The 21,306-nt window shown below is 43.1% G+C and overlaps 1 protein-coding gene across 1 annotated transcript in view; it reads right to left on the bottom strand.

Annotated features, from left to right (window-relative positions):
* Positions 1 to 21,306, bottom strand: part of ZMAT4 (zinc finger matrin-type 4) — a 556,227-nt gene that overhangs the window by 195,304 nt on the left and 339,617 nt on the right. The gene's annotated exons all lie outside the window — the stretch shown is intronic.

Genomic DNA, 21,306 nt, shown 5'->3' with positions numbered 1-21,306 from the left:
GCCGTCAACATTTGCCATTGGTATACTTGCAAACAATTTGCTTAGTAGTGTTACTAGCTAGCTGCTCTGTATTACTCTACTGAATTGTGATATGTCACCATGCGAAGTAACCAAAGACTGGCTTCATTCTAAACTTTTATATTATACCAAAGAGATTATGAAAGGCAGTACTTTGTACTATACGATGGGACACGATATGAGTTTGATTATTACAGCATATCTTCAGTTTGGAAGTCAAACTAAATGTTTCTAACTTCAAAACAGAATAAAACTCAATGAAATATTATTTAGCCCCATCCAGGGATCTCTGTAATGATGGATTCCCCCTCTGTGAATAGACGTCTGAGGGGAACTGATCCTTTGCATCAACAAACACCCTGAAATAAAACAGGACTGCTTTTATTATTACAGGAGCAGGACTGTATTAGAAGCTGTGCAATAAAAGGTTAAACATATACAGTACAAGTGCAAACATCCATAATCAGTATATGCAGTAATATTTTACACTTAGAATAATCAACCGTGAATGTTGTATATCTTTGAATTTCCCTGTACCCAAGCCTGATATACTTTTATAAATTATCAGTGAGTCCGCTATATGCTTCCAGGATACATAACTACACTAATCAGTATTACTCATGCACAAACAAATACAATTGCCTCCAGCCCTCCTCACATGAACATTGCAATGCTCAATGGGGCCAATGCAAAACACTGCACTCAGCAGAGCACACTGTCTAACCCGTGGTTATGCTATAAGGGGATTAGCATGTCCACAACACGCATCCAACGCTTGGTGAAACTAATAGCACTCATCACATGCATGTTGATGAGGCTAGTAGTCACCCCACATGCAAAAAGAAAAGTGTGTCCAATCCACACAGTTTTACACTCAAAAATTAACGCCTGCCCAGAGCAGGTGTTAATTCATGAGCACCCCAAAAGGTTGTACAGAAAAGCAGAAAATACTGCTTTTCTGTACATCCTCCAATTTAATATCATGGCGATATTAAATCTGAGGAACAAAAAGTTTAAAAGATTTTTAAAAAAAAATTAGGAAAAAAAAGGTCAGGTTAGGGAAATGGACACTCAGTTAACCAGCGTCCGTTTCCCTAACCTGTGGTTGAGCGCCGGTTAAGAAAACAGACGCTGATAAGTTCAGTGTTCGCTTTCTTAACCCACAGATAGCCGACCTCTCCTGGGCGCCTGCCAGCATGACCCCTAATTTAAATATTGCATGGCACCAGAAGAGGTGCCTGGGCACACGATAGAAAAGCAGGCACTGAACACTCAGCCACCCCCCCCTTCAGCGCATTTTTTCTTTCCTCGGTCCTAATGTTCCTTAACCCACAGAAGTTAACAGCCATGTGAAGTGCCTTTTGACTTTCTGAGGTTGACAGACAATATTGAATTACAATGCTGGTTCAACTAGGATAAGTAAAATAAAATTCCCCTTCCATGCCTAGGGGAGTCAAAGGTTAATGCTTAAACAACACAGAACTAGATTTATTATTTAAAATATTTATATTCCATCAAATATCAATAGAATGTACTAAGCAGATTACAAAGATAGAATAAAACTAGTTTCTCAAAAGGAAAATTAACGCGCATCCTTATGGACAAATCTTACCTCCTGTTTTAACATACCAAATTAAAACCAGACTCTAATAGTTCTATGTAATAAATTTGGCTAATACAACAAGCTTAAACTCAAGTTATTTCATACACACACTCACTTTTAACTAGCAGCAGTATAATGAAAACAATTTGGAAAAGTTAGACCCCAAAATTAATTTTGTGCGAAAATACATACTGGGCATGGCTGCATCCCATAGAACTAGACTTTTTTAAACAATCCACAATAGTGGACCAGACATTTCAAAATAGCATTTAACTTTAGCTTGCTCCTTCTTTATTTTTTGTCTGGTAGTTTTCTCTTGCTCCTTTGGGCTTCCAACTCAGTTGGAATTGGCCTCTGTCAGAACTACAGCATCAAGAGGCTTCATGTGCTACTTCCTGGGATTTCCCTCCCCCCCCCCCCCCCATTGTTAAACCTGCTCCTTTTAACCCAGCAATGGCAGTGACACAAACTGTGGCTCCCTCTGGAACCTAGTATACCTGTGCCCTGAATCAAACAAGGCCTTCCTATAAAGTGATGCTCAGGAGTCCTTCCCTAAGGGCTGGGAACGCTGCCTATGCAGCAACTTTCCTGCATGCTGGCACATAGCATGGCCACTGAGCCATCCGGCCTGCCCTATCTTTAGCTTTCTGACATCCTGGGACAAAATAATTCAAAGTGAATCATGGTTCATGGTAGGCACGTACTGGATAATAAATATCTATTTCCCCCAAACCGTTTCTATAAGAATCGTTAATCATTTTCAGCTTTATTTGGTCACTGCAAGCATAGTCTATGTGGGAAACATTTAAAAATACAGTCTGCACTTAAAGAAAGAAAATACTGAGCAGCACTCTTCCTATATTAGAATATGAAAACCTGATTTAATTTCCATTTAAAAAGTGGTAAAAGCCGTCCCGGCCAAATGGTGATTAAAAGGGCTCACCCTGTCCCTGGAGCATTGCACACTGAGGTGCTTCCTCAAAGAGCTTCATCTCTTTGTACTGTTTGAAAACTGCAGGCAGAGTGGCAGGAATTCCTGAGAGTTACTGCCCGTGTGGCCACACATTAATGAGAACTGGGGGGTCAACTCATTTTTTTGGGCACCACTAAATGTCTGCCATTTTGCACTCAACGTAATCTGGTAACTTTATTACACTCTATGGACTAGGATAAAGAAATGCAAATACATTCCAATATTAATTGCAACAAAGCAATGAAAGATCTCTTCACTAAGGGGCAGATTTTATAAAACTACACGCGCGCGTACTTTTGTTCGCGCACCAGGCGCAAACAAAAGTACGCCGGATTTCAATAGATATGCGCGTAGCCGCGCATATCTGTTAAAATCCGGGGTCGGCACGCGCAAGGCTGCCCAAAATCGGCAGCCTGTGCTCGCCGAGCCACGCAGACTGTCTCCGTTCCCTCCGAGGCCGCTCTGAAATCAGAGCGGCCTCGGAGGGAACTTTCCTTCCACCACCACCCCCCCGCACCTTCCCCTTCCTTCCTCTACCTAACCCACCCCCAGCCCTATCTAAACCCCCCCACCTTTGTTGCACAAGTTACGCCTGCCCGAGGTAAATGTCACATTAGTGAAATAGCAGCTCAGAACTCAACACGGAGTTTGGTGCCCAAAGTATATCTCCCTGTGCCTGTGTCAGAAGATTACTTAGCTCTCAAGGACTACTGGATAGCATTCTGATCTCTGCTGCAGGAATCTTTATCCCAGCTCTTCTGGCTAGAAATGCAGCACTCCAGCAAGACCTCATCAGTTCCTTCTGCAGCTCCTCTTACACTGCCTGTTTATCTTAATGGCCCAGCCTAGGCAGGAGACTCACTGCAGAGAGTAGCTGATTGCTTTCAGCTCAGGCAAGCCAGCCTATCTGCTCTTTTCTCTCTCGCTCTCTTTCTAACTGATCCTCCTCTTCCACCCATTGACTCTTAGTCATGTTTTCTGAAGCACAGGGCAGTTACATGGTGCAGTGATAGAACTGAAGCAGATATGTTATGGTTGTCTGCAATGGTCTCCGCATCATTAATCATTGGTAGCCATATTATGGTTGGCGTTTCTGCATCACTAATCATTAGTGCCCTGGCTGTTCCTCCATGAGAAGCACAAAAACAAGGTAGGAAAGCACTACAATTTTATGTGTACTGAGTAGGATTTAGCTGCAGAGGAATGAATGCAATAATTAAAAAAAAAAAAAATCAATCTTATTCTTAACCAGTGGTCTACTACATGATTTATAAGAACACATTAAGTTCTTTATTTCTTAAATTCTATTCTTCCAAAATACCCTCAAACAATGTTACAACTATATTCATCAACTTAATAGGAATTGTGAATGGCATGGACACATCTTGATTAAAGAATATCAATCATGCTAACTTATGTCTAGGCAGCACTCCCTATTCAATGGTGTCCACTTGTAATCCATGATTTATTTGTAACCCCATCCTGGGGAGATAACCGCACTCCACTAGAGAATTTGTCAGTCTCTTAGGGGCTGATATGCTTCCGGCCAGTTCTCTTCTCCCTGTCTTTTTCCCCAAAGGGTCCCAGGCAGTATAGAGCTCAGGCCTTCAAGCAGATCACAAAATCCAACTTGGAGAAAACCTCAGACCTTCCTCCAAAACATCAAACTAAACTGCCCTCCTTAGCTCTCCTTGGAAAGATGCTTATAAACCTCAAAAGTAGAGGATGGCCACTCCAGCACCCTCAAAGGATCCTTCCCTAATTATCCCTCACTCACTGCACTAGCAATTTCCCAGCGCTTACTGGTAATGGAACTGTTAACATATTTATTTTTAATTTGATTGTGTGTTTAGCACATGCCTTTTCATTGGCAGCTCAGGGTGTTGATAATTGTATTTTGAGTCTTTGAAGTTCATGGCCAGGACTCAAAAGAATCACTTTCAGAGTTTATGGATGTCTGTAGGCACCTGCCAGACACCACTGAATAGGGAGTGCTGTTTCAAGCGAATCCACATCCCTAAAAAACTGTGTGGGCTGCATCAGGTATAGTTTTCCTACTGACTAGATACGATTAAATCATTTGTATTTAAATAAATCCAATACTTTTATAATTGACTGAAAATAATTATTCATTATTTTCTATGAACTTTGCAAATATATTTTTGTAATTCAGTTTTTGCTTTTATTTTTAACTACTCTTATTTTTACCTATAATATTTAAATTAAAATTTGGTAACGCAGCATGGGATTTGTTGCAACACTGAAACGTTTGGGAACCACAGCCCTAGGCCTATCACCACCATCAGGCCTAAACTTTTGATGCCTGCTCAGCCTCATCGGTGCTGGGCTGCCTGAGACATGGCCCTGTGTCCCATGCATCCCTGGTTGCCATGGGCCTGAAGCAGTCTGTTTCATTTGCTAAATTCCTTACTGTGCAGAACCCTGTATCATGGACTAAATCAAGCCACCAAGTATTGCCCTTAGAGATGATTATAATTCCTTACCCCCCACAGCAGCTGTGAATCTGCCTCTGCAGCATCCTCCAGCCCTACTGACCCAGAGTGTGAAAGATCCAATCCAGGAATTGAACTTGGGACCCTCCACGTGACAGTGTTTAGCACTGCCACTGAGCCACCACTCCAGCACTGACCACCTGTTTCTGCCCCACACTCGACCTTGCACCTCTCCCATCCAGCCTGTTCATGTTCATTCCTGGTACAATGCCATACACATCTCAGTTGATCTTTGTCTTCTCCTTCACTTCTTGCTGTTTTCAATTTTTTTGTAATCTAACACAAACCTAGTCTGCAAGGACAATAACACCCTTAAGTACACCAAATTACCATTTACAGGTAAAGCAGTAATTGCACTGCTGTATCTTACCCTTATAAAATTCCAGACACCATGCAACTTAGATATTACATTCAAGGTATCTCAACTAAATACTTAAACTAACCCTGATTTTATGATAATAAAACAAGACATAAGATAAACGGTGCATTAGATCAAACCAAAAGTTCATCAAGCCCAGCATCCTGTCTCCAACTTTGACCAATCCAAGTCACAAGTACCCAGAAGGATTCCAAATAGGTCTGATCCTTCTTGCTCACAACCAGGGATAAGCAGTGGGTTTCCCAAGTCTACATGACATATAATAATTTATGGATTTTTCGTCTAGGAACTTGCCTAAACCCTTTCCAGTCTTTTGCATTGAGTGTCATATGTATGAATTTTTGCCTGCCAGTGAGAGATTGTATGTGTGTACTCTGTGCAAAGAGTTCCTGGCTCTCAGAGAATGAGTCCAATCTCTAGAGGTTAGAGGGGCAGACCTGGAAGAGCTGAGGCAGACAAAGAGGTACACTGATGAGACCTTCAGGGATATAGTAGCCAAGTCCCAAATCCAGTTTGGCAGCCCCAGTGTTGTCTTGGATCAGGATGGTTGGAGACATTCACCCTGGTGTAGAAGGAAGAGATCCTGTAGCAAGGACCTTCTCTCCAGATGATGCATTGTCCTCTCGCATGGAGGACAAGTCTCCCAGGGCTACTGTCCAGGAGGGAAGGGTTAGGCCGGCCATCACAGCTGGTGATTCGATTATTAGAAATGCAGATAGCTGGGTGGCTGGTGGGCGTATGGTCTGCCTGGTAACTTGCCTGCCTGGTGCAAAGGTAGTGGACCTCACATGTCATCTAGAAGTATTTTAGACAGTGCTGGAGAGGAGCCGGCTGTCGTGGTGCATGTGGGCACCAACGACATAGAAAAATGTGGGAGAGAGGTTCTGGAAGCCAAATTTAGGGGCAGATTTTTAAAAACTACGCGAGCGTGTACTTTTGTTTGCGCTCCAGGCGCAAACAAAAGTACGCTGGATTTTAGTAGATACGTGCGGAGCCGCGCGTATCTGCTAAAAACCTGGATCGGCGCGCGCAAGGCTATCGATTTTGTATAGCCGGCGCGCGCCAAGCCGCGCAGCCTACCCCCGTTCCCTCCAAGGCCGCTCCGAAATCGTTGCGGCCTTGGAGGGAATCCTCTAACGCCCTCCCCTCACCTTCCCCTCCCTTCCTCTACCTAACCCACCCGCCCGGCCCTGTCTACACCCCCCCCTTACCTTTCTCCAGGGATTTACGCCTCCCGGAGGGAGGCGTAAATCCCCGCGCGCCAGTGGGCCTCCTGCGCGCCGGGCCGTGACCTGGGGGCGGGTACGGAGGGCTCGGCCACGCCCCCAGACCGCCCCGGGCCATAGCCACGCCCCCGTACCCGCCCCCAAAACGCTGCCGACACGCCCCGAAAATGCCGCGACGACCGGGACCGCCCCCGACACGCCCCCCTCGGAGAACCCCGGGACTTACGCGAGTCCCGGGGCTCTGCGTGTGCCGGTAGGCCTATGTAAAATAGGCGCACCGGCGCGCAGGGCTCTGCTCGCGTAAATCCGGGCGGATTTACGCGAGCAGGGCTCTTAAAATCCGCCCCTTAGGATTTTAGATAGAAAGCTGAAATCCAGAACCTCCAGGGTGACATTCTCTGAAATGTTCCCTGTTTTACGTGCAGGTTCTCAGAGGCAGGCAGAGCTCTGGAGTCTCAATGCATGGATGAGACAATGGTGCAGGGAAGAGGGATTCAGTTTTGTAAAGAACTGGACAACCTTTTTGGGGAAGGCAGAGACTTTTCAGAAAGGACGGGCTCCATCTTAAGCAGAGTGGAACCAGGCTGCTGACGCTAACTTTTAAAAAGGAGAGACCAGCTTTTAAACTAAAACAAGGAGGAAAGCTGACAGTCACTCGGCAGTCCATGGTTCGGAGGAATGTATCTTTGAAGGATACTAATGAAACAGGAGAGTTAGGGCATCCCAACAGAGAGGTTCCAATAAAAGCAAAAGTAGTCCATGTGTCTATAAGTAACGAATTACCTGAGCTAAAGAATTCCAAATTATCCATATCAACTAAAAAGCAGGCTGTTAACACAAACAAAAAAATGCACTTTGAAATGTCTGTATAACAATGCTAGAAGTCTAAGAAGTAAGATGGGAGAGTTAGAGTGTATTGCAGTAAATGATGAAATTGACATCTCAGAGACCTGGTGAAAGGGAAATAACCAACGGGACAGAGCTATATCGCAATGATAGGGAGGATCAACTTGGTGAGGGTGGGGCACTTTATGTCTGGGTATAGAATTCAACAGGATAAAGATCATACAAGAGACTAAATGCTCAGTAGAATCTATATTAGGGATGGGCAATCATTTTTGCCGAATTGGAAAATTTCAAAGAAATAGTCCAATTCGGCATGGGTTGGAGGACCCGAATCCCAAGACGGATTTTCCCGGAACTTCAGGGAAAATTCGTTGTTTGGGTTAGCGCGGGGGGAAGGAAAAATTTATTTAAAAGATAAAACCCAAATGTGGACAAGTGCAAGGTGATGCATATAGAGAACTATAACCCATGCTGAAGTTATACAATGTTAGGTTCCATATAGGATCTACCACCCTGGAAAAACATCTATGCGTCCTAGTGGATAATACATTGAAATAGTCTGCTCAGTGTGCTGTGGCAGTCAAAAAAGCAAACAGAATGTTAGAAATTATTAGGAATAAAACAGAAAATGTCATAATGCCTCTCTATTGCTCCATGGTGAGACCGCACCTTGAGTACTGTGTACAATTCTGGTTGCCGCATCTCAAAAAAGATAAAGTTGCACTGGAGAAGGTACAGTGAAAGGCAACCAAAATGATAAAGGGGATGGAACAGCTCCCCTATGAGGAAAGGCTGAAGAAGTTAGGACTTTTCAGCTTGGAGAAGAGACGGCTGAGGGGGGATATGATAGAGGTGTTTAAAATCATGAGAGGCCTAGAATGGGTAAATGTGAATCGTTATTTACTCTTTTCAGATAATAAAAAGACTAGGGGGCTCTCCATGAAGTTAGTATGTGGCACATTTAAAACTAATCAGTGAAAATCCTTTTTCACTCACGGTACAAATTAAGCTCTAGAATTTGTTGCCAGAGAATGTGGTTAGTGCAGGTAGTATAGCTGTGTTTAAAAAAGGTTTGGATAAATTCTTGGAGAAGTCCATTAACAGCTATTATCAAGTTGACTTACAAAATAACCACTGCTATTACTAGCATCAGTGGCATGGGATCTTCTTAGTGTTTGGGTACTTGCCATGTTCTTGTAACCCGGATTGGCCACTGTTGGAGAGACAGGATGCTGGGCTTGATGGACCCTTGGTCTGACCCAGTATGGCAATTTTTTATGTTCTTACGTTCTTATAAACTCAACTATGCTAACTGCTTTCACCACATCCTCTGACAACAAATTCTACAGTTTAGTTGTGCGCTGGTTATAAAAAAAAATTTCTTCAATTTGTTTTAATTATGCTATCCCCTAATCCTAGTACTTTTTCAAAGGGTAAATAACTGTATCCCGTTTACCCATTCCACCCCACTCAAGATTTTATAAATTTCTATCATCTCTCAGCTGTCTCTTCTCCACACTGAAGAGCCCTAAGTTGTTTAGTCTTTCCTCATAGGGGAGCCATTCTATCCCGATTTATCATTTAGTCACTTTTCTGTGTCTTTTCTAGTTCTACTATATCTTTTTGAGATGGGGTAACCAGAACAGCATGCAACACTCAAGGGGCTGTTGCACACTGGATCGATTTAGAGGCATTATGATGTTGTCTGTTTTATTTTCCATTTCTTTTCAAATAATACCCAACATTCTATTTGCTTTTTTTTTCACATTTTATAACACTTTATTGAAGCTTGCAAAAACAATGCTGCAAAAATTGGAACAAGGAAAGCATGCCAATACATACACCAATGTAGCGTATGACAGTTAGATAAAAAGTGACATTCATCAATGGCTATCTGTTGCAGAAGGTTGCAAAAGACGATCTGTATAAATAAAAACTAAGTCAAGTCAGTCAATACTTTGCATAACAGAAACCACCTTACTCAGAAACGGACCCCAAATTTTTGGTACATTTTTTAAAGGTAAAGTATAAATTTGCCACAGTAACTGAATCCATGTAGATAATGAGGGAGATAAAGTTAATTTCCAATGTCATAAATATTCTGCCTTGTAACCACTAAGCAATGGTTTGCTATACTTATAACCCTTTATGTTAACAAGGCAAAAATTCCCATCTGGCTTACCTAAAAGAACTAAGGGGTCTAGCGGCAGAAACACACTAGTAAAGTGAAGGCTCCATGACAGGACTTCTATCCAGTATATCTGGATCTTGGGACAAATCCACCAGAGGTGAAAGAAAGTCCCTTTCTCTCTCCACATTCTTGCCAACAGTTGTCATGATTCATAAATCCCATCTTTTTCAGCCTATCTGGAGTATAGTACCAAAAATATAGAATCTTATATCTGGATCCTGCATAGTGAAAAATACATTTCCCCTTTGTAAGTCTATTAAAAATAGAATCCCAGTAATCATCTGAAATATCCTGTCTGGTGTTCTCTTTCCACTTTTATTTAATTTTCCTAAGAACATTTAATTGTATAGACAAAAGGAACTGGTATAATTTTGAGATAAATCCCTATCATAATACAGGTCTTAACACCAATTGCTCAAAAGCAGTTAGTGGTCTACTACAAGGGACCCTAATGTGCGCATTAATCAGGCAGGGAATTACACTTCTCTAGTTGAATTAGTTGAGAAATGGATAGCAATACTCCATCCCACTAAACATTTATCCTACTTTGCTAAAATTCAAGCTTCTCCACCAAGCAAAGCACTTTAGAATAAACTGGCTCAGGAAACCCAGATTTCCCCACAAGGGTAAAAGAGGGGAAGGGATCGAAATCTGTGTTTTCTTATCAGTGTATTCCAAGTTGTTAAAATGGGGCTTATAAAATGATAAAATCTCCCAATACCCAATTCTGTTGTGTTTGCCATCCATGGTGAAAAAAAGCCATTCCTGTTTCCTGGTCCATTCCATTTCAAGTTGGACCAACTGTTTATCCACTGAACACATGTGCCAAGTAAGTAGACTTTTCAAATGTATTGCTTTTTTATGCTATTGAAATTCAGGAAGACCCAAGCCTCCGGATTCTTTTTAGGCTGACAATACTTTCCTAGGAATTCTCGGCTTTTCCTCTTGCCATAAGAATTTAGAAATTACAGAATTTGATTTAGAGAAAAAGACCCCTGAACCTTTGATATGTACCATGTCTTAACCAAAACTATAGTCAAGCACATTCATTTTAATGGTCGCCATCTGCCCTATCCAGGAGGTGGAATAAGGGGACCCTATCATCAAATCTTGAGCTAACCTGTTCAAAAGAGGAGCATAATTTAAAGAATATAGGTTATTTAAATTACTAGAGAGGTATAGCCCCCAGATATTTAATAGCTTCTCCAGACCTTTTAAAAGGATATCTCCTTAATTTCTTTACTCAGGTTCAACTCTAAAATGTCTGTTTTAGTTATATTTAGCTTATATCCAGAGAATGATCCACAAGCGCAAATAATGGACATTATAATATCTAAAAATGTGGCAGGATCTCTGACATACAACAGCATATCATCTGTATAAAGTGCTACTTTGTATTCTATCCCTATTGGAAAGTACAACCCCTTAACCTCTACATTAGATCTAATTTTAGCCACTAATGGTCCCAAGGCTAGAGCAAAAAGAAACAGAGAGCATGGACAACCCTGACAGGTACCATTATCTAGAGAAAAGGGCCTTGAAATATGGCCATTAACTCAAATGTGTGCTGTAGGGTGGTAATGCAAGCACTGAACCCATGCCAAGAAACGTGTCCCAAACTCAAACCTGGTCAAGATATAGAATACACAACAAGAAAATGTGCAGCATACAATGTACTGGACAATAACAATATAACAACCAAACAATTATTTATTTTACATTTGCACACTGAAAAGTGTACATGCCATTCAATGTATGGTATACAATATTGTAAGTGCGACAGGGCCCCGACACGGCCGTGTTTCGCTTCCAGCTGCGTCAGGGGGACCGAATTTTTGTCAAAATGTATATATTTTGTAAATCAGATCATTCTAACTGTTGGAGAACCCGCTGGAATCAGCTTACAAGTGACTGAAGGAGAACTCGGGTTGTTGGGGTTGGCTCATAACTCAGAGCTCAATGTGCTGGAGGCATCGCGGCTGGAGTTGATACAAAACTCCGGAAAAGTCAACAAAGCCGCAGATATCGGGATAATTGTAGGGGTGATAGTTTAGCGCAAATGCTGTGTATGCAGAACTTTTTCCTCTGTTATTTTACATCATCCGATATCGTGCGGGCAAGGAGGTATATAATGTATTTCCAAATTACCGAGAATTGGGCCGATCCGGTCTCCAAGTAAAGGACTTTTGATTCTCCTTCAGTAAGCTGATTCCAGCGGGTTCTCCAACAGTTAGAATCATCTGATTTACAAAATATATACATTTTGACAAAAATTCGGTCCCCCTGACGCAGCTGGAAGTGAAACACGGCCATGTCGGGGCCCTGTCGCACTTACTATACTGTATACCATACATTGAATGCTATGCACACTTTTCAGTGTGCAAATGTAAAATAAATAATTGCTTGGTTGTAATATATTGTTATTGTCCAGTACATTGAATGCTGCACATTTTCTTCTTGTGATTTCCTCTGTGTGTGCTGTTCACTCCGCTTCTCCTCTGTGCTATCGCCCAAGATATAGAATAAACAGGCCTACTCTATGCGATCAAAAGCTCTCTCAGCATTCAAGGAAGTGTTGCCAAATGACAAAAAGTTTTATAGCCCAACCAATCAGAAACTCTAGCTCATAAGTAAACCAAATTTTATAGCTCTTATTAAACATAGAGGTTGATATTCAAACACTAGATAGCCAGATAAGTAGGACTTATCTGGCTATGTAGCAGAAGCTGAATATCTGGTTATATTTAGCAGCTACTAGATAGCCGGATAAGTCACTTATCCGGCTATCTAGTTAATCGGACAAGTTGTGGGCAGGCAATGGGTGGAATGGGGCAGTGCTACTTAGCCAGAAAAGTTATCTGGCTAAGTAGCAATATACAGCCTTAGATAACTTATTTGGCTCAGTTAGACCTACTCAATACGCATGTCGCTGAATATCCCATCTAAGTATGACAGATATGTCTATCTGGCTAACATAGCTAAATGACTAGATTTTCGATATTAAAAAAAAAAAAGAAAAACTCTTAAATAATGTCTGGGATTATTCTAAATATTTAATAAATGGAGAAAAACGACCTCAGATTCTTGACATAACTTGTTCTATCGAACTATGAATGTCAATGTTTTTTTCTGTAATCATTGGTCAAAAAACCTCCACCCATCCATGAATCTTTTATTAATTTTTATTCTTGATATTTACTTAACCTTTTTAATATTATTTTCTTTGTTTTCTTAAAATTTGAAGCTTGTCATAACTGGACATCCTCTTCTAAAGGAAAGAAACTGCCAAAAAACTTATCTTAAGATGATGTTACTTTTCAATACCTGTCACACAAAAGCCTTATTGAAACTGGCATTTCTCTTCAAGCTGATCTTGGTAACAAAACCGTCAAGGTCTTGGATTACAGGCAAACAATTCTGCCCTGAAGCAGCCTCTTTGGCAAAACGATTGGCCAAAGTCGGCGGTTTTGTTAGCAAGATCAGCTTTCATCATTTTGAAAGATGCCCTTTTGGCTTTAATAATCTTTTTCACCTCAACATTGTCATGGTCCGGCAGTCTGGCAGGGAGCATTCCGACAGGAGCTAAAAAGGACTGCAGGGTTGGGCTGCTTCTGATCTTTTGCCTAGCCAGCCCCCTACCCCACAGGTTGAGCCCTTGGGTGCTGGGGGCCAGTAGGACATCATGGCTAGATTGGGAGCATTAGCCAGTGCCTGAACATTTCTCCCAGCCTGCACAGAGCTGGATAGAGGTACTATATGAGAGCTAGTCACATATACTGGCTGAGAGCTGGATACAGGTGCTGGCTGGTACTGGACGCACAGGCTGGTATTGGCGGGGCAGGACTGGAGACAAGGGCTGAGTACTGTGGCAGTACAGCACTGGAGACAAGGGATGAATGCTGTAGGGATGTGCAGACGTTACATTCGGAATTCGTATTCGTTGGGGGGCAGATAGGTTGCATTCGGCAAGGGGGGCCCCCCGATACGTTAATGCGTTCATTCTTATTCGTTTCCCAGCTAAAATTGAATTAACTACAACCCCCCACCCTCCTGACCCCCCCAAGACTTGCCAAAAGTCCCTGGTGGTCCAGCGGGGGTCCGGGAGCGACCTCTTGCACTCGGGCCGTCGGCTGCCAGTATTCAAAATGACGCCGATAGCCTTTGCCCTCACTATGTCACAGGGGCCAACCAATGGCACCAGTAGCCCCTGTGACATAGTGAGGGCAAAGGCTATCGGCGCCATTTTGATTACTGGCAGCCGATGGCCCGAGTGCAGGAGATTGCTCCCGGACCCAGGGAATTTTGGCAAGTCTTGGGGGGGTCAAGAGGGTGGGGGGTTTCTTTAAATTTGCTCCTTTAGACGGCCGAATAATTCAGTGAAGATTCATTGTATTCGTGGGGAATCGTGATACGTTTCGCTTCCCCACGAATACAACGAATATGGCCCTATAAGGTATGTTGTGGATTACCAATATGTTAGAAACGAATGCACACCCCTAGAGTGCTGTGCCAATGGAAGACTGGCGATAAGGGCTGAGTATTGTGGCAGTGCAGGACTGGAGACAAAGGCTGAGTACTGTGGCAGTGCAAAGCAAGGAATAGAAAAGGATAGGGCTGGACAAGGAGAAGACAGAACAAAGAACACAGAAAGCCCAGAGACTGCAAAGCAGAGGGGCACAGAGGCCACAAGGCAGATGGCTAAGTGACTGCTATGTGGAAGACCTGGAGGCTACAAGGGTAAGTAAGGCAGAAGGCCTGGAGGCCATAGGGCTAACCATGGCAGAAGGCCCGGAGGTCACAAGATAAGGCAAGAGGCCTAGGTAGGCCACAAGGCAAGGTAGAATATTAAGATATAGGTGGCCAATTCAGAGAGCAGAGGTGACACAATGAACAGGCATCAAGGTTCTGGCCAGACTGGGTTGAATAGGGCTGATACTTGGCTCTTAGGTATAGCAGGTGAAACCCCTCCCCCCCTTTAAGACCATCTCCTCCTGGGTCCCATTTGCCAAGGGGTTGTGGCACTAGGTGTCCTTGGTTGCAGTCAGTGGTGTCCAGTTTTTTGAAGGGAGACAAAGGAATTTGGAACAGAGGTATAGATCCAGGATTTCTCTGGGGCAGTGGTCTTGGACCAGTAGTTTTGTTGGCACTGGAGCACTGGATCAGGTTCTCTGGGGCACCGAAGTGTTGAATCAGGTTCTCTGGGTTGCTGACGCAGTGAATCAGGTTCTCTGGGGTAGTGAGGTGCTGGATCAGGTTTTCTTGGACCTTGAAGTGTAGGGCCAGAGCCTCTCTAATTCTGATGCACTGGATTAATGTCTCTGGAAGACTGAGAAGCCAGACCAACACCTCTCTGGTTCTGGGTGGCTGTGCTGGCAACCCTCTGAGTCTGGACTGCTAGATCAGGATCTCTCCAAGACAAGACAGCTGGTTTTGGGCCTAGCTGAGGCTGGACTGCTGGCTCAGAGCCCCTCTGAGGCTGGATCACTGGTTTGGAGTCTCTTCTAGGCAGCACTGCTGGCTTACAGCCCCTCTGGCACTGGATGGCTAGGCCTGCATCTCTTGAGCCCTGGGTGGTTGGGCCCGCATCTCCTGAGTGCTGGGTGGCTGGACCCGCATCTCCAAGGCATTGGGTGGCTGTACCAGTGTGTCACTGGTCCCAGATAGCTAGGCCAGGGTCTCATTTGCACTGGGTAGCTGGCCGGCAGCCCTCTGACATTGGGTAGCTGAGTCAGCATCCCTCTGGCACTGGGTAGCCAAAACAACATCTCTCCATCACAGGTTGGCTGAAATGGCATCTCTCTGACTGGTACTGGTTGACTGGAATAGCTGGAATGGAATTCCCCAGAAGAGGATCCACTGAACTGGGTCTCTCCTGGAGTGGACTGGATGAAATGGATTCCTCCTGGAGCGGAACAGCAGCACAGGACTGCTCCTTCCAGAGCAGATAAGCATGACTGGCCCACTCCTCCCGGAGTGGATCAGCAGAACTGGACTGTTCCTCCTGGAATGGATCATCAGGACTGGACTGCTCCTCTTGGAGTGGATCAGCTGAGACTGGTAGCACTTGAAATGGGGTTGCTGTTCCCTCAGGCTAAAAAGATGAGATAGAATGTGCTTCCCTGAAAACAGAACTGCAGCTGTGGTGGGAACAGGAACTTGGAGAGGATTCTGTGCAGCTGGAGTGGAGCTAATCTCAAAGCCTTACTCACTCAGGAGGGATTCTGAGAAGGCAGGTATGGGAAAGGTGCACCCTACCTTCCTAGGAGTCAGTGCTGATCTCCTTAACAGCTTGTAACCTCCAGCTGTGGCCAGCTGAGATCTAGAGGCACAATCAATTAGCTCTGTCTCAAAACTTCTGTATACCCAGGCAATGGTTCAGGAGCAGGAGTACCCAGCGCTTATGCTAGCTCCTGACTGTCCTGGCTGGATCCAAAAGCAAACCTTGCCTTTATCAGGTAACGTTTTTAAAATTCTCTTGGCACCTTGGGTCTTTGTTAGTGGTGTTGTGCAAGGAGGCTGTTCTGGGCTTGAAAACAGATTTTACCTTTACGAGTGCTAGTTTTAGTTCTCTTTGGCACATCATGGCTGTATTTGCTGTGATTTTCAAGAACGCTGTGCTGGGTAGTTCTTGAGAAACAGCTTTCTTGCTGTTAGAATCTAAAGTTTTCATAACATTATACAGAATATAAGCAGCTGATCTCAAGCCTCTCCATAAAGAATACACCAAGCTACAATTTCCATCACTATAAGATACCAAGAAACAATCACTAAAGTATGATAGAAGGGCAATAACACTATTAATCAAGATGCAAAGCATAATAAAAAAAAATGAATTAGATATTGTGTGCTTCAAAAAACTGAGGACTATGTTTGAAACCATTGAATCAATGGCTTCCAAGTCGCTCGAAAATCAGAATAGCGATTATTTCAAATAGAAGTAAGGTGTGCTAAACAGTAACAGGTATTCAGACGATGAATAACCCTTGAAACCGGGGGAAGTCTCGGGTTGTTTCTAGTGTGAGGCTAAGTCAATCTGAGCTGCTATGAACATTTGTTGGCAAAAATGTTGTGGATGTTTATCAAAACCAGGAGTGGGGATATTTAATAAAACATAATCATCAATATTCTAATCATCAATATTCCCAGAGACTGAGCTATCCATTGAAAAAGGTGATCCCAAAAATGATACAACCATCTCAGATTGCCACCATAGATGGAAGAAAGTACCGGCATGTCCACACTTCCTCCAACAAGAATCTGACACAGAAGCATGCATACATACGATATAACTTAGCAGAAGTGACATACCAACGGTATAAAAGTTTATAACAATTCTCCTGTAGTGAAGCAAACAAAGAGCATTTTCTAGCAAAAGTATACACTAGCTCTCACTCCTCAGCACTTAAAGGACCCCCCCAAGTCTAATTCTCATGCTTTAATGTGCTTCAGTGGTTCAGGTAACTGACCATTGAGAATATCATAAAATATTTATATCAGCCCACGCATACTTTCAGCTTGGTTACAGAAATTCTCATATAGGGACTTAGTCTGGCGTACCATACCTTTACACATTATGAAATCTAAAAAATGTTTAAGTTGTGCATAAGCCAGAAAATGTCTAGTTGGTATATTATACTGCGTTTGAATAGCTTGAAATCCAAGAGCAGAGCCTTGTAGGGATGTGAATCGTTTTTTGATGATTTAAAATATCGTCCGATATATTTTAAATCGTCAAAAATCGTTAGGGCCACGATACAATACCAATTCCCCCGATTTATCGTCAAAAAATCGTAAATCGGGGGAAGGGGGAGGGCAGGAAAACTGGCACACTAAAACCCCCTAAAACCCACCCCCGACCCTTTAAATTAAATCCCCCACCCTCCCCAAATGACTTAAATTACCTGGGGGTCCAGCGGCACACTAAAACCCCCTAAAACCCACCCCCGGCACACTAAAACCCACCCCGACCCTTTAAATTAAATCCCCCACCCCAAATGCCTTAAATTACCTGGTGGTCCGTAGCGGCGGTCCGTAGCTTAAATTACCCCCGGGTCCGTAGCTAAATCGGGGGAAGGGGGAGAGCAGGAAATCCGGCACTCTAAATCGTGGTGTCTTCAGCCGGCGCCATTTTGCAAAATGGCTGCCGCAAAATGGCGGCGGCCATAGACCCCCGCTGAACGACCTCCTGCAGTCGATCTCCTGCCGGCGCCATTTTCCGTACGGAAACGATTCGCGGCAGGAGATCGCTCCAGGGCCCCCGCTGGACCCCCAGGAACTTTTGGCCAGCTTGGGGGGGCCTTCTGACCCCCACAAGACTTGCCAAAAGTCCAGCGGGGGTCCGGAATGACCTCCTGCGTCGAATTGTATTGGTCTCTGGCCGCCGCCATTTTGCGGCGGCCATTTTGCAAAATGGCGCCGGCTGAAGACACCACGATTTAGAGTGCCGGATTTCCTGCTTTCCCCCTTCCCCCGATTTAGCTACGGACCCGGGGGTAATTTAAGCTACGGACCGCCGCTACGGACCACCAGGTAATTTAAGGCATTTGGGGTGGGGGATTTAATTTAAAGGGTCGGGGTGGGTTTTAGTGTGCCGGGGGTGGGTTTTAGGGGGTTTTAGTGTGCCGCTGGACCCCCAGGTAATTTAAGGCATTTGGGGAGGGTGGGGGATTTAATTTAAAGGGTCGGGGGTGGGTTTTAGGGGGTTTTAGTGTGCCGGTTCACGATTTTAACGATTTTAACGATACTCTAAACACCCAAACGGCGACAATACGATTCCCTCCCCCTCCCAGCCGAAATCGATCGTTAAGACGATCGAGGACACGATTCACATCTCTAGAGCCTTGAGTCAAGCAATGGTCAATAAGCGAAATACCTGAATCCATCCAACTTTGAAAAAGACTGCAATTGTAACCCAGGTAGGAAAGCAGTGTTGTGAAAAAGGTGGGTGAGAAAAAAATAAGTATTAGTGCCTACCAAGTTATCTATCCATTGGAACCAAATTCTCATGGGTTTGTGCAAGGCAAAGGGAAAACAGGTAATCAGACGCCAAGAGGACTTTGGTTGCCAAGGAAGAGCAGATAAAGGCATAGCCCCTACCAATGCCTGTTCAAGGAGGACCCACTGCAGAATATGCATATCAATCGTAGGACGGAATTGGGAGGCAGCAAAGTACCACCCTAAGTTGGGGACTCCTAACCCACCTCGCATATTTGGCACAAATGCCCTCCCTGGGTGATTAAAAACAAAGATTTTACTCAACACTGGTAGAAAAACAAAATTCATAACAAATACACCAAAAATAGTGCACTACACCAAGTAAAAGTCCAAAATCTCCAAAGCAAATACTACTCAAGTCTCTTTCATACTCTCTCCCACAAAGGTAAGCTCTTCTGGACAAGTTCCCTTCCATACTGAGCCCTCCCAGTACCTTGTGTATATCTGTAGACCCTCTCAGTTTCTCTTTTTAATCTTAAGTGAGCTTTTGGCAGATTTGCTTAATCAGCCAAGCATTCTGTGCATTTTCACAGGTAGACAATTCTTCCATAGGTCTACCTAGTACCCTTAACCACCACACTGAAGAATTCCCTTCTCTATATGGGGTCTCTTCAGAATCTGAAACTTTCTTGGGAACACTTCTTCCCAACTCTCTCTGGAATCCCAGAACTTCTTCCTTCTTTTCTCCCTAGACCTTTCCTGTGGAGGAATAAGGCCCAGCACACCTGCTGCACTCAGCCCTGTGCTAAAGCTGATTCAGGACTCCAATCTCCTGGACCCTCTAACGTATCACATGGGTGCAGGGAATTTTATACACCTTACAACCCCTCTCAATAGAGGGTAGTAAACTACATTAATACACTTCATTTCACTTATGTTACACATAGAGACAGGGTCTGAATGGAGACCTCCGACTCACACTGCTGGCAATCACGCCTGTTGTAGCCATAGATGTGATACCATTAAAAGGCAACCTCTGCTAGTAAGAAGCAGAATTTGCCACCCCGTCACATACCATTATATCATGGAATACATCTAGTGTGGGCTTCCAAGATGGTGTTTTTAAATAGTACGACTCAAAAAGAACGCAAATAATTTCCAACAAAAGCCAAATCAACAATAGAAAAGGAAATGTCAATCTGTATGCCGTTTCCCAATAAAGTTGGTTATTAATTTTAAATGTATTTTTGTGTTTTTTTTAATTTTTAATTTTTTATATATGGTCAAAATGGTCTCTGTTCTTTTCAAGATGTCATGAGACGAGGTCGTCCTGTTTTGAAGGTTTGAGTCTCTGCTGATCCCAGATAAGTGGTTTATTCATTGAATTTTAAACATTGAAATCACTATGTTTATCATGTTTATCATTTTTCAATAGAGTCAAATGCCGCTCTGACAAAGTTTTATAATTCAAGCTCCTGATGAAGCAGCATAAGCTGCGAAACTTCGGCCGGTTGTTGAGCTATCATTGAACCAAGATCTGACTTTGTCAACACACTGCGTTTTGGAGCTATCATTGAACCAAGATCTGACTTTGTCAACACACTGCGTTTTGAGAAAATATACTTGATGAGGAGTGAACAGTGTTGTAAAAGCATACGGCACATTAGTGAATTTATTAATGATTTAATGAAAAATTTTAGGAATACACTATATAACAAAAGAATATCAAGAATATCAAGGACTGCCGCAAATGATTAGAAGTCCGGGTGGCTTTCATTTGAAATATCATAAGAAAGTACGCCGACAGGCTTGCTGATGCGGCTAGATATATATATATATATATATATATATATATATATAAAAAATTAAAAATTAAAAAAAACACAAAAATACATTTAAAATTAATAACCAACTTTATTGGGAAACGGCATACAGATTGACATTTCCTTTTCTATTGTTGTTTTTAAATAGTATCCATGTCTCATGAAAGTATTTAACTTTTGAAACCAATCCTTTCAGTATTTTCTAATTTTCTCATTTTATTATAGTCCCCCCCTTTTAAAGTTAAATGCTATGCTCTTTAGTATTCCTTTATTTTCTTTTTTCAGGGATTATTTTAAATGTGATTATATCATGATCACTTTTGCCAAGCAGACCTACCACTGTTACCTCTCACACAAGATCCTGTGACACAATGAGGATTACATCTAGAGTATTCCCCCTCTCATCATTCCAGCACCATCTGCTCCATGAAGCAGTCATTTATGGCAGCTGGAAATTTTACCTCTCTACTATGTCCTGATGAGATATTTCCCAATTAATATTTGGATAATTTAAATCTACCCCTAATTACTGTGTTGACTTGTTAGCTTGTCTACTTTCTGTTAGCATTTCACTCTCTCTCTCTTTTCATCCTGGCCGGGTAGATGATAGTTACCCCCACTGCTATACTTTTCCCCATTACAAAAGGAATTTCTAATTATAGAGATTCCACAGTGCATTGTCTCCTGCAGGAATTTTATCCTATTTGACTCTATGCCCTCCTTAACATATAGCAGCACCCCTCCACCAAGTTGACCTGGCCTATCATTTCAATAGTTTGTATTCTGGTATCATAATGCAA

The sequence above is a fragment of the Rhinatrema bivittatum genome, chromosome 5 (assembly GCF_901001135.1).
Source record: "Rhinatrema bivittatum chromosome 5, aRhiBiv1.1, whole genome shotgun sequence".
NCBI lineage: Eukaryota > Metazoa > Chordata > Amphibia > Gymnophiona > Rhinatrematidae > Rhinatrema > Rhinatrema bivittatum.
The sequence above is the reverse complement of the archived record's forward strand: the minus strand, read 5'-3'. Positions and strand labels throughout refer to the sequence as shown.